General features: G+C 39.3%; 1 protein-coding gene across 1 annotated transcript in view; it reads left to right on the top strand.

Moving 5' to 3' along the window:
• The first annotated feature begins 1,423 nt into the window (after window positions 1–1,423).
• The window catches only part of LOC133490696 (ephrin type-A receptor 5), a 125,743-nt gene continuing 115,554 nt past the window's right edge, over window positions 1,424–11,612 (top strand). Inside the window, exon 1 of the mRNA XM_061801083.1 lies at window positions 1,424–1,683. The gene's annotated coding sequence lies outside the window, so the exon portion shown is untranslated. The remainder of the gene's footprint in view (window positions 1,684–11,612) is intronic.

Below are 11,612 nucleotides of genomic sequence, written 5' to 3'. Positions count from 1 at the left end.
TACAAATAGATGTGAGATGTTGTTTGTCATTTCTTGAACAGAATCCTAAAAAAAAGGCTTGTCAGCAAACTGAGAACACAAGAAAGATATTTTGCTCCCTGTACGTAATTCCATCTTGCAAACGTGTTCTAAGTAAAACCGAATTAATCCATTATTGGGACAGCAATTGACAAAAGACTCCGTTTATGTTGACAAATTTCTTTCACAGCAACCTTTCTACTTAAATCACTTCAGGCCAAGACCTTTAAAGTGCATGTCCTGAAGACACAAACAGATAGAGTATCGTGAATCGAAACTGCGGTGGCTTTTAAGTGAGGCGTTAGACACATTTTATATAGTACTTAAATAAATATTCATGACTTCAAAGGGGGCTTCGTACATCAACAATATCCGTGTTTAGCTGTGAGGCTTAATTTAAAGTTGAGGTGAGAATCCAAGGACTGCTTGAATTTTGACATGTAAAAGAGCTTCAAGACCTCATCCAAGGCTTAAACATTTAACACCTGCAAAATCTTGTCTTGTCTACTTCTTAGCACATACAGCAATAGTGACACACCAAATGATAGATTTACTTATTTTTCACTTCTCCAAAGTGTTCCAGCTTCCCACAAATATACAGCATTTTATTTTATAAAAACTTACAGTAATATCGTCAATAATGTCAATGAAAATTTAAATAGAATGGTAACAAGTGCTTTATGGCAGTTTAATTGTGCTGCTCCCTCTAGTTTGAAAATCCTGACCACCAGGGGACAGCATAATACTGGCATGTAGATCTAGATGCAGAAGGGCATAACTTCCCAGTAAGGTGAAGTACCAGAAGTAGATCTTGTAGAGGACAAAAATGTAAGCGTGAGTATTGTCTGTCCACATGTGTTTCTGCACCGTTGTTCTTACACATGTTGCTCAAAGATTTTTGACACTGACAGCTTTGTTCGCCAGTCTGTGGCCTTCTACATTGTGTGTTAGTATTAAGTGAGCAACCATTCAGTCATGTGGATGTTTGAAGTATGTACACATTTATGTTACTGTATGTTTGACAATAAACTTCAGCTGGGAGTGGCGTGCATGCGTGCGTTCGCGGTGTGCTAAGTGATGGACTGCGAGGTCCTTGTGACGCATCAGAGGGCACCTCACTTATGACAGCCAGTGATGAAAAAGCGTTTGTCTGCAGTTACTTGTTATTGACAGCGCCCTTTTGCCGTGATTTCTTGTGGCAAGTCAAACATTGCTCACAGTTGAAGACACAGTCGGTCGGTGTCAGCGGGGTCACTGATGAACATAGGTGGCCTTCCCTTTTGTGACTTTTTTTCCTGGTTCTTTCCACCTGTGTCTCATTTCTTAATCAGTCCTTCATGGCCCTCAGCCAATCATCTGCCTGCTTTCTTCTTTGCATTCCCACCTGTCAGGTTGTGATTTGTTCTTTTTGTATTGGGGTTGTTGGAATTATCAGTTGCTTTGTTCTCTGCACCGTCAAATGTGTTTGTATTTTTCTCCCACAAGGTTTTCGAAACGCTTATTCTTTTTCACGTTTTTTTTTTTCCACTCTGGCTGGCAGCAATGTTTTTCTGCTGCAAACAGGAATATACAAATGAAGACAATCGTCTTTACCTCACAAAGAGAACATGCCCCGTCCCAGTTTTGACATGGTGGATGACCATTGTAACACAGAACGCAACTTTGGTATGTATCCCCAGTTTCCTCCCCAATCATCAGATCGATATCCTGTAAATATCCAATGGGATCATGCAAAAATATCTCAAAAGTGAAGTCAAATGACTTCTATTGAGAAACTGGGTGAACATGGTCCTTTTATGCTGCATGCTTATGTGATGTGAAACTGGCTCGCTGTGTTGTCAGTAGATCTAAATGACCACATTACCTACGTTGAAAGGTGCCATGATTAGGAAGATTTCATGGATGAGTGACTGTGAAATGTGGTTTACCTCAATTAGAGCCAATCAGATGAGTGGCTCGTGTGTCTTTTTGCACGCAATGCACGTGTTTTTGTTGTTGAGCACACTCCAGCCCTAATCCCACGATGAGGGAACCAGCCACATATTTTAAATTGAAAAGATACCCAGTGGGCTCCGTTAGGCTTTGATTTCTGCATTGTGACTGGGCTGCATGCATACAGGATTTTGAAGCTGCAGAATGAACGCTAGAGTCAGATATTTGGGGAACCCACTTGCTTATCACAGAATGATAATGAATGTCAGAGCTTTGGAATTTTCAGTTTAATTTTTGCCACTTATTTGCATAATGTGTTGCTTTTAATTTAGGTGTGCATTTCATCTTAAATGTTTAGAATGTGAATATCAGAAAATATTTCATCCAAACAGTCTTTGCCATTTCATTTGTGTTTTTAGACACTATTCAAATATGCAATTTAGAGTTTTTTTCAACAAGTATAGAAGTGTACAATTACATCCTCTGCCCTTCTACTGAATGAGTTTATTAATTTTAAAATGCATGTTTACATGCGGTGTTTATTTTCTTAACAATACTGTCATTTGAAATACACTTAAAAAAATTTTTGCTTGTTTGACCATGAAGCATTACTTGTTGCTACCTCCATCATAACAATAGTGGCGTTTAGATTGGGCCAAATCATCAGAGATCAGTTTGATTACATAATTTGTGGTCCTGTAGAACACAATTTACAGGAAGGAGTTTGGACCTCGAGTTGTGAGGTCAATAAAATGGCAGTGTGTTGGGCCGTAGCCAACCCGTTAGGTTGCAATTATCAATTATCCAGGTTGCATAGCTGACCTCCAATCCACAAAAAAAAGTACATTGCTGATTAACTATTGCATAGTGGATATGAATGACATTTAAAGATCTGTTGTACACCAACAGTATGTGGCGATGACCTTAAACACTTCCCAAATGCCCCTCTGGCTTCTTGTAGGTGCATTTGAGCGAATTTAAAAATATATGGGTCTAAAAATTGGGTTTGCTTCTACCCTGTCTATAAATTTCACCTCACTCTAAAAGGAAAAAGAAATTATCCTCTGATAGATACTAGCTAGACCTGCCAACATAGATCAAGGACATGAGTAAGAAATAAGTACAAAGTGTCAACATTTTTAAAGTTCACTGTTCATTGTACCTGCTCCTAATGTGCTCAACTTACAAAAGTGTGTGACTTTTGTATGTTTGGCTATCTGTCCATCCATCAAAAAAGAGTCAGTAATCCTTTTTCTAAATTATGTAGCCTTATTGGTGGTTTCCCATTGGTGATTCTGGAGAAATAGTCATGTTCAAACAAAGTGATCACATTATGGGGAACTGGAGAATTCTGTAAAGGGAAAAAAAATCTGTGACTAATGTATATATACGGTATGCTAACCTAAATAAGTTAATGCAGAATATCAAGCAAAAGGGAAATTAGTTTGTAAAGTATACATAATTTTCCAAAGTGTAGAATACTAATAACTAAACTGCAATGTCATTATGAATTTCAACGTATGACAAATTATCATTTATGTTACAGTGATCCAAAGTTGTTTCAAACCATCTTTAACAGCCACACTAAGAGCTTTCCAATAAAAGCTGACACTGAGTACGGTACTGCCAATTGACTTGGCTCTTTTACTACGGCAATTACACAAAGTGGTGACATACATTCAGTATATATCTATAGATTAGCCTCACATAACCTCATATGGTAGTGTGAAATCAGTCTGTTTCCACATCATAAAACTAGCAGTGCAACTAACCTGTCCTTGTGGCCCTAGCAATCAGACCTCGTGAGAGTGTCTACTAGATAAGGGCTCAGGTCTTGATGGAAAAACTGTGAAAAGGAATCGGAAAACAGACCGCACAGCATCTGTGGCGGGTACGTTGGGCTTGCAACCAGCTGCTCAGCTTCAGCGAGAATTGACTCAGGAGGGAAAGTCCACAGCAGTCAAGGAGAGTGCACGGTGTGGAGGAATTCACAAACAAACTTGAAAGTGAGGACAAGGCAAGCACGGGTCCCAAGATGTTGTGAGATTGGGGAGACGGACAAAATGAAGGCGGCGGTGTACATGGAAATGGAGCTTGACCGAAACGATAAACGATGCTGATGTAGGGAGACAAGGGAGAGAGGCGGTGGAAGAGACAGATGCTCAAGGACACACACACACAAAAAAAATACTGCGCGAGCATGTGTCGACAGAGTTATAATTGCCATCTCGTGGTTGGAAGTGAAGAAGGGCCAGAGGCAGAGATAACATGGTGAAATACTCAGTTGGACATCTTATGACATGAGCCATGTTGACTTAACAAGTAGACTAAGCTCGACCCATTGGCTATAACTTCGAACTTGTCGAAACATTGCATATATGATCAAATGTCGTATGCATACTGAATGTACAACTCAACCATATGGAAAGGTCAAGCAGTGTGTATAAAAAAAAAAAAAAAAAAAAAGTACCAGTACTGCTCTAACATGTGCTGTCAAATTTGGTCACAGTGTGACTAAAGTTAGTCTTCTGTTATGTGGTCTCGTTTGCTTTCACAGTGTAGTGATCTTGGAAAAGCGTTTGCTTAGAAGCACTGTGATTAGCATTGACACAATCATCTTATTAGATTTATGGCTCGGTATCAATCTTGATCTTCTTATTCCCTCCGAAGAAGTACATGGTCAGATGATTTATCATCGTACATTGCTTTTGATTTGTCTTTATAAGGGGTTGTAAATTAACAATAGCCTGGAATGCAAATGTTTTAACAGACATGCCCTTAAGCAGTAGATAACCATGTCTGGTAGCATTTGTTTTTTTTTTTTTTTCCTGGCTGGGCGTTTCTGCCTTGTGTGGCTGCACATGTCGCACATCCCAAAGTCTGCCACAGTTTCATGGGCACAGTTGGAAGAGTAAATATTGCTGCCAAGGTAGCTGAACTTGTGTACAATTAAAATTTATGCATTACCCACAAACAGGATGAGGAAGAGCACTTCAAATGCCATCTACATTTATGTTGCTGCAATTCCAAAATCCCCAATACGTTGACACATAAAACAACACATACAAAATCATTTGGTGGATATGAGGTAGAATTGTTTGGATTGCGCCATGTTACATTAGACTGGCGTATGAGGAGAGCTGAATATTGCTTAGTAAAGATTAGCAGCTGCTGAACGATTAGTGGAAAATCCAGTTCCACACAACATGAACTGCCGGTTTCCTCACTGGCTCTTTTTATTTAAAAAAAAATAATAATTACTCAATGGGTTGTGGTAGAACTAAATTTTGAAAATCAAGTGGGGGGGGGGGGGGTGTCAAATTTTCATCACTTATTTCAAATATGAAATAAGCATATGTCCTTGTTCAATAATCACACTTTCAATTTGACATCAAATAAAAGCTCAAATCTCCTTAAAAGACCAAAAGCCGTAGGGCAATGAGTCCCTCATTCTCATCTAAGTAATGCAGCAATTTTACTTTTTCCAAGCAATTTCTCTCGATCCATTTTAGCCTGCAGGAAGAAAACTTATGAAACACTTTCCACACCTCATGCCGACTCTACTCTGCACTTAACATCTGCATCGATTTCCCCCCACCCCTTCCCCACCTCCCTCCATGTCTTCATGTCCCATCTCTTTCTTGTACTCAGCTGGCATCAAAGGCCGAGTGTGAGGAAAGGAGGGAGGGAGTGAGGCTGCCAACGCAGTTGGATAGTGATCCACAATGTGTTCGGCATACTAAAAGCTGAAACGGGACTTTAATTCAGGATCCGGCTGTTCTTCAGAAGTTATGATTCACTTGTGCCTTTTCATTTTACCCATTTATGTATTATAGATAAGCCTGAGTGACATGCGCACAAGAGCTCTTTGCTCCCAGAGCATGCACCTTCACAAACTTTATCGCTACGGTAATGAGTGATGACTAATAAGCCAAACAGAAGGGGTCTGAGGTGGATTTCCTCCACTATACAATCACTGGCTATTTTAACATGTTTAATAAGCACATTTTCATATTTTTTAAGGTTTAATTTGGTGTGAGGGCTCCAGTACCATAGCGTGTGCATAGTGGAATACATTTTACTTTAGTTGAAAACACAAAGGACAAATGTATAGTAGTAAAATTGTTGTCAGGACCTAGCGGCCACAGCTCTCAAGTAAAGTAAACTTGTAGTTTGGGTTTGAAGTCAATCTTGTCCTGGAACTTTTCTGAACTACTTCATATGAAACACGTTAACTCGTATGAATAATATACAATATACAGAAAATGGTCATTTTGATTTGTTAGACTAACATTTCTTTTCTATTTTGTGAGAAAAGTATTAACGTAATGAGCCTCTCTAGAGAACAAAATGTTGAAATGTAGACCATCCCAGCTGTAATACCAAGAAATGAGTACTGTAATTTCTTGAGTATAATGCGTGCCCCCAAAGTTGACCTAAAAAAATATCAGGAAAACCTATGTACAATGCGCATCACAAATTTTCTGCTACCCATATGCTCAAAATATTGGGAATTATCTGTTTGTACTTGTATTGATTTTCATAAAAACTATCTGAACAACAATCATTGTGCACGTGCTGATGTAGCCGTAATATCATCTCGGGACAGGTCACAGGACACACTTGTCCTGGTTCCTGTAATTGTCAGAACAGAAGCCCTCAACCAACTAAAATAAATGCTCAATGATGGCATAACATTTTAATAATACTGTTGATAACACGTATTACAGTCTTAAATATTTAACACTGTTTGATGGAAACATTTTTTTGCATTAAATATTTGTGCATAAAATGTTTGTGCATAGTGCAGTTTATCCTCTACATTACACATCCTTGGCCAGGACTTCAAAAGCAACATCTGCCTTATCTCCAATCTGAAATTATCCATCGGAGCTACCTTTGGTGACTTGGTCCAGTTCTGGTGCCTCCTGAATTCCTGTACAGCGATCCTATTTTGCTCCCACAGCATGTCATCCTCTGTGCCATCCATGGCGTTTGTGGGGAAACATTTTTGAATGGTTTGGTTCTGCAGCCCAGCCTCTAGCCCACCTGCCGCCATAGCATTCCTATGGCGTCAGGTGGCTACCAAAACAAAGTGAGCTCAAACTACGTAGAAACAAGGGTAATGGGCACAATTAAAAAAAATAATAATAAATAAATAATAAAGCAACCATTTAAAATGTGTGTGTGCTCTCCCCCCTTTTTTTTTTTTTTTTTTTTAATTGTGCCCATGACACTCGTATTACCTAGTTTGAGCTTACGTTTTTATATCCACCTGAAGCCATTGATGCGAGCTATCCTTGTTTTGGACTGGGGCGCTACTTCCGGGTTGGTGGCGTCATCGGCACAAGTGATGACACATTTCTTTTAAAAGCAGCTCCTCAACTAGCCGTTGCAGTCGACATTTTTTTGTCTTGGTTTAAGTTAAAACAAACTCATGAATGGTCGTTTCTGATCTTTGGTGCAGTAGCAACGAACATGCTACGCTAACGATCGTAAAATGCAAGCTCCCGAGGAGGTCATAGAGTTCAGGTTATGGGGCGCACTTTACCGTAATAAATATGAATGTGTAACATAAGACATTGAATATCATCAAAATCTATATGTATACTTTTTTTTTTTTTTTTACCACTATGTACCTGTATACAACTATACAATGTGATTGTATTTTTTATTTTTCATCCATACCTAAATATAATGCGCTCTTAACTTTTTGGAAAAATGTGTGCATCATTTTTGAGAAATTATGGTACATGCTTCAGACCACATGAATGTGACTACTCTTCTCTCACCATCAGCATCATGCAGAATGTCATCAGATTTACTTTTAATATTAAAAGAAAATACATAATGGTGCTTTAACGTGCCTCTTGAAATCAATTAAGTCATTCCATTAGAGGAGATTGCGACTCATATTATAAGAGTAGAGTAAAAATATCTGCACTGTCATGGATAAGGCCACATGATTGGGACTGCCTGCGACAATTTGAAATCCAATTCAGCGGGCGGGCCAAATTGGCTTTTGTTCAAATACACAAATCATGACGCAGCAAAATATTGATGAAGTGTATTTTGTGTAACCTTTTTCATATTTTTACTCATGGTTACATTGTCCAAATTACTGGAGTTTGTGCATATTTGCATGTAGGCAGATGAACTCTGTAACCCACCATCTTTGAAATTAGTTATGGCTTTTATTTTCTCTCACTCAGCCTGTCCTGTGTTGAGAATTCCTGGTAGGACGTGGTGGTAACAGCACTCAAAAGAGCTTTTCAGAGTTCCAAACCAAATGGGACGTCTTAAAGAGGTGTATTTGAGGCAGAGTGAGAAAATGAAAATCCAGGACGTTCAAGGTGAGCGTGAATAAGGTATTTTACTTGAGGATTCATGTCTGGATTTCTGATAGGAAAACAAATTAAGGGGAGGTCAATATAGCAGGACGTAGGAGTAGACCTCAAACATTGCAATGGCAAATGAAATTTCAACTTGTCATGCATGTGTTCAGTGCAACTAAAATGTGATTGAAAATATAAATGCTGGTTTGTTGTGTAATGCACTATAGAATGGAAAAAGGCCACCAAACCTGATGGCAACCTTAAATGGGGGGGTGGGGGTGTCACTCAGGCACAAATGTAAATCTCTGCAGTTGTGGGACTTGGAGTAACATGTTCGCACTAAAAAGAAGTAATGCATTCAGTAGCACACTAATGCATTTGTATTTCTGCTTTATTGTACCACACAAGAGCTGAAGCTTCCATTTTGTTGCCAATTTACTTCTTGTGGAGTTGTTGAATGTTGCTGTCTAGAGAAACTGGCTTTTATCATTGTGGCTCATAATGAAGCTCAATTGTGACTTTTAAGGAACATTTAATGTAAAAATGATCATTCAATGACAAAGATACTAGAAAATGTCACCCTTCCCCCAAGGACCCCACCCCCCCCACCCAGGAAGTCAAGTGACATCCCTTTGGATGGTGGGGGTTAAAATCACATGCTGCCCATGGAGCTCGGCATCAAAGTGACATCTCAGTTGGTCCGAGAGAGCACAGGAAAGCTCAAGAGGAACAAAAAGTCATTTTTGCCATTTCCATGTTTTTCGTTTCTGTTGATGGTGCATATGGGGCAGCAATTTCCGGACAGCACTTTTCCCCAAAGATGTTTCAGTCTGACACATCCAGAACTTTACTTTTGTTGTTAAAGTGTGCCAGTGCTTCATCATACCTTGAACAAACTACTTGTCAATTAACTTCTCAGTTACTGCGTTGTATTCTACCATAAACAGGAAGCAAATTGAAATGTTTACATATTCTGATGGAAATGAGAGGCTGTGCAGTAGGTGAAAGTATGAAAACATCAAGAAGAGGTGGCTGAAGAAAATAGGTGGGTGCGAAGATGCCTGAGGAATGGAGGAACAGTATCTACTGTAATTCCCAGCCGAAAGAGCACACCTGGTTACAATCCTCACCCAGTACTTTTGGAAAGGAAATACCATTCGGTACATACATACGCTGCAACCACATTAAAACCCACAGAGTTTAATGCTGCGCTAAATCTAGTGCTAATGGTAGGACCGCGCTAAAGCTAACATAGCTGGTAAAAATCACTTCCTCGGGACATATATTCCACTGGTCTCATTCTTACCTTTTCCACTATAGTGCCCCCTTGTGACGTTAGAAGAAAAATGCACAAATAAGATTCATCACCGCATAAACCGCAGGGTTGTCGGCCAGAAATTACAGTACCTACACCTAAAAAATAAGGGTGCTGTGCAGAAATTGAACTATTGCGGAATGAAGTGAATCCGCCACACAATGGGAGAGAATTATCTCAAATACCCTCTCTGTTCAAATATTTCTATAAACAAAGTGTAAATGTACAGTATGTGTAAATGCAAAGGTGTCAGCCAATTGGTGGTACTTTTCATTACTTTCATTTTCTTTGGTTCCATGGAGGTTTCGTTAAGCTATATCGCCTCTGATGCACATGAAGAAGCCGTTTATTTTCACCTGATGGTCTGAAGTGTCCCTAGGAGAATAGGACTCGTGCAAGAGCGCAATGTATCCCAACGGTCCCTGTCACGCTCCCACAGGTGCCTCGGGCCGCCACCTGAAGTTGTCACAGCGCTGTGACAAGGTCGTGACCCCTTCATCAGTTTCCAAACTGTCAACTCTGCCAGTTGCGTGTAATGCAAACGGACCTAATGAGCCGCAAGAGACTGTGCTGAAGAGGTCAAAGTTCTCTGGTTATTTTTGGAATTAGTATTTTTTTATTTTTTTTATTTACAAATTACAACCTGGCAGACAAAAGCATGCACACACAGTTTTGGCTTTGATGAACCTCTGGAAAGTATCAGCATTTGCAGGACTTGTATTGTTATGCGTTGCATAAATTGTGAAGCAGTTGTGTACATATTTTTGTCACACACAATACAGACCACACCTTGTGGGCAAAGCTGTCAGAGGGAGGAGATGTTGCTAAAGGGCACCTTAATAGTAGCCAGGGTGCAGACTTCCTTTTAAATAGTAATCACATTTCGGCTGCTGTGTAAATTCATATTCTGAAACCTTCTCAAAAGTCTGTACTCATCATCTGGCTTCTCTGTGGAAAAAATGTTAATGATATTCATGTCATACTTTGACCAAAGAGATAGGTGGAGCCAATTTTGTGCACTGTATTTGTTGGCCAAAAAACAAAAATGTACTTTTCATAAGAAGGGTGGGGAATTCCATGCATGCAGCAGTTTTACATAATTACCCTGGATTGTGCATTAAATTGGAATCGGGAACAAGACAAAGTCGGAATTAGTTCAATGTCCCTCTGGCTAAAATGGATGTGAATAAAATAGTCCGTAATTTCACGTTTCAAATATAAAAGTGAAGGGGGACATTATGCTCCAGCCCTGCCTTAATTAATGTAAATACTTACTAAATTGATTGGTTCAGGCATAGGCGATATCGACATGTAACGTTCTCCTCGGTTTTTTCTCGGCTTTTGGTTGAAATTCCCAATAGAGTCCGAGACGACTGCTCGTGCTTCCACTAAAACTGTTCCATGGAAGTAGATAACAGAAAAGGAAATTATATGAACTCTTGACCCTTCCATTTCTGTTTAAGCTTATTGGCTCTCCATAGTTGAGATCCATGAAATAGGGGTAATGAAAAAAAAAGAAAAGTTTTGTTTGTTTGTCTTTTAAGCATTCTGAGGAGTGAAGTTTCTCTAACGTTTCCTTGCACAGGCAACTGGACCAACTGGCATCCATTTCATCCAGTCTGTGTAGAATTTTATTAAACAGTACCCAACTACATCGTACCCTTTTTACACAACTGCCCATTACACATCGAAAGTACAACACTGGATGTAACTACTGTATTACTGTCCTGTAATAAATTACTTATGAGGCACTATTCAGTTCTCCTATATTGCACTATTTCTCCCGGGGCACTATTTTTGCACAGAATTATACCCATTGCACTGTTTTATCGCTGGCTGTTGCTGTGCCCTCACTTAATTGTTATTAGAAGCGTGGATGTATTTGTATTAGAATAATAAATACCTTTAATTCTTGAAAGAGAATTCTGTTGAACTGTTCCTCCATCACAAAACGCATTGTAATGCTCGTCTCCAATTTGAAACCTCAATCCGTAATACCAGAGTAAAATAGA

The sequence above is a fragment of the Syngnathoides biaculeatus genome, chromosome 17, assembly GCF_019802595.1.
Source record: "Syngnathoides biaculeatus isolate LvHL_M chromosome 17, ASM1980259v1, whole genome shotgun sequence".
Lineage (NCBI taxonomy): Eukaryota > Metazoa > Chordata > Actinopteri > Syngnathiformes > Syngnathidae > Syngnathoides > Syngnathoides biaculeatus.
The sequence above is the reverse complement of the archived record's forward strand: the minus strand, read 5'-3'. Positions and strand labels throughout refer to the sequence as shown.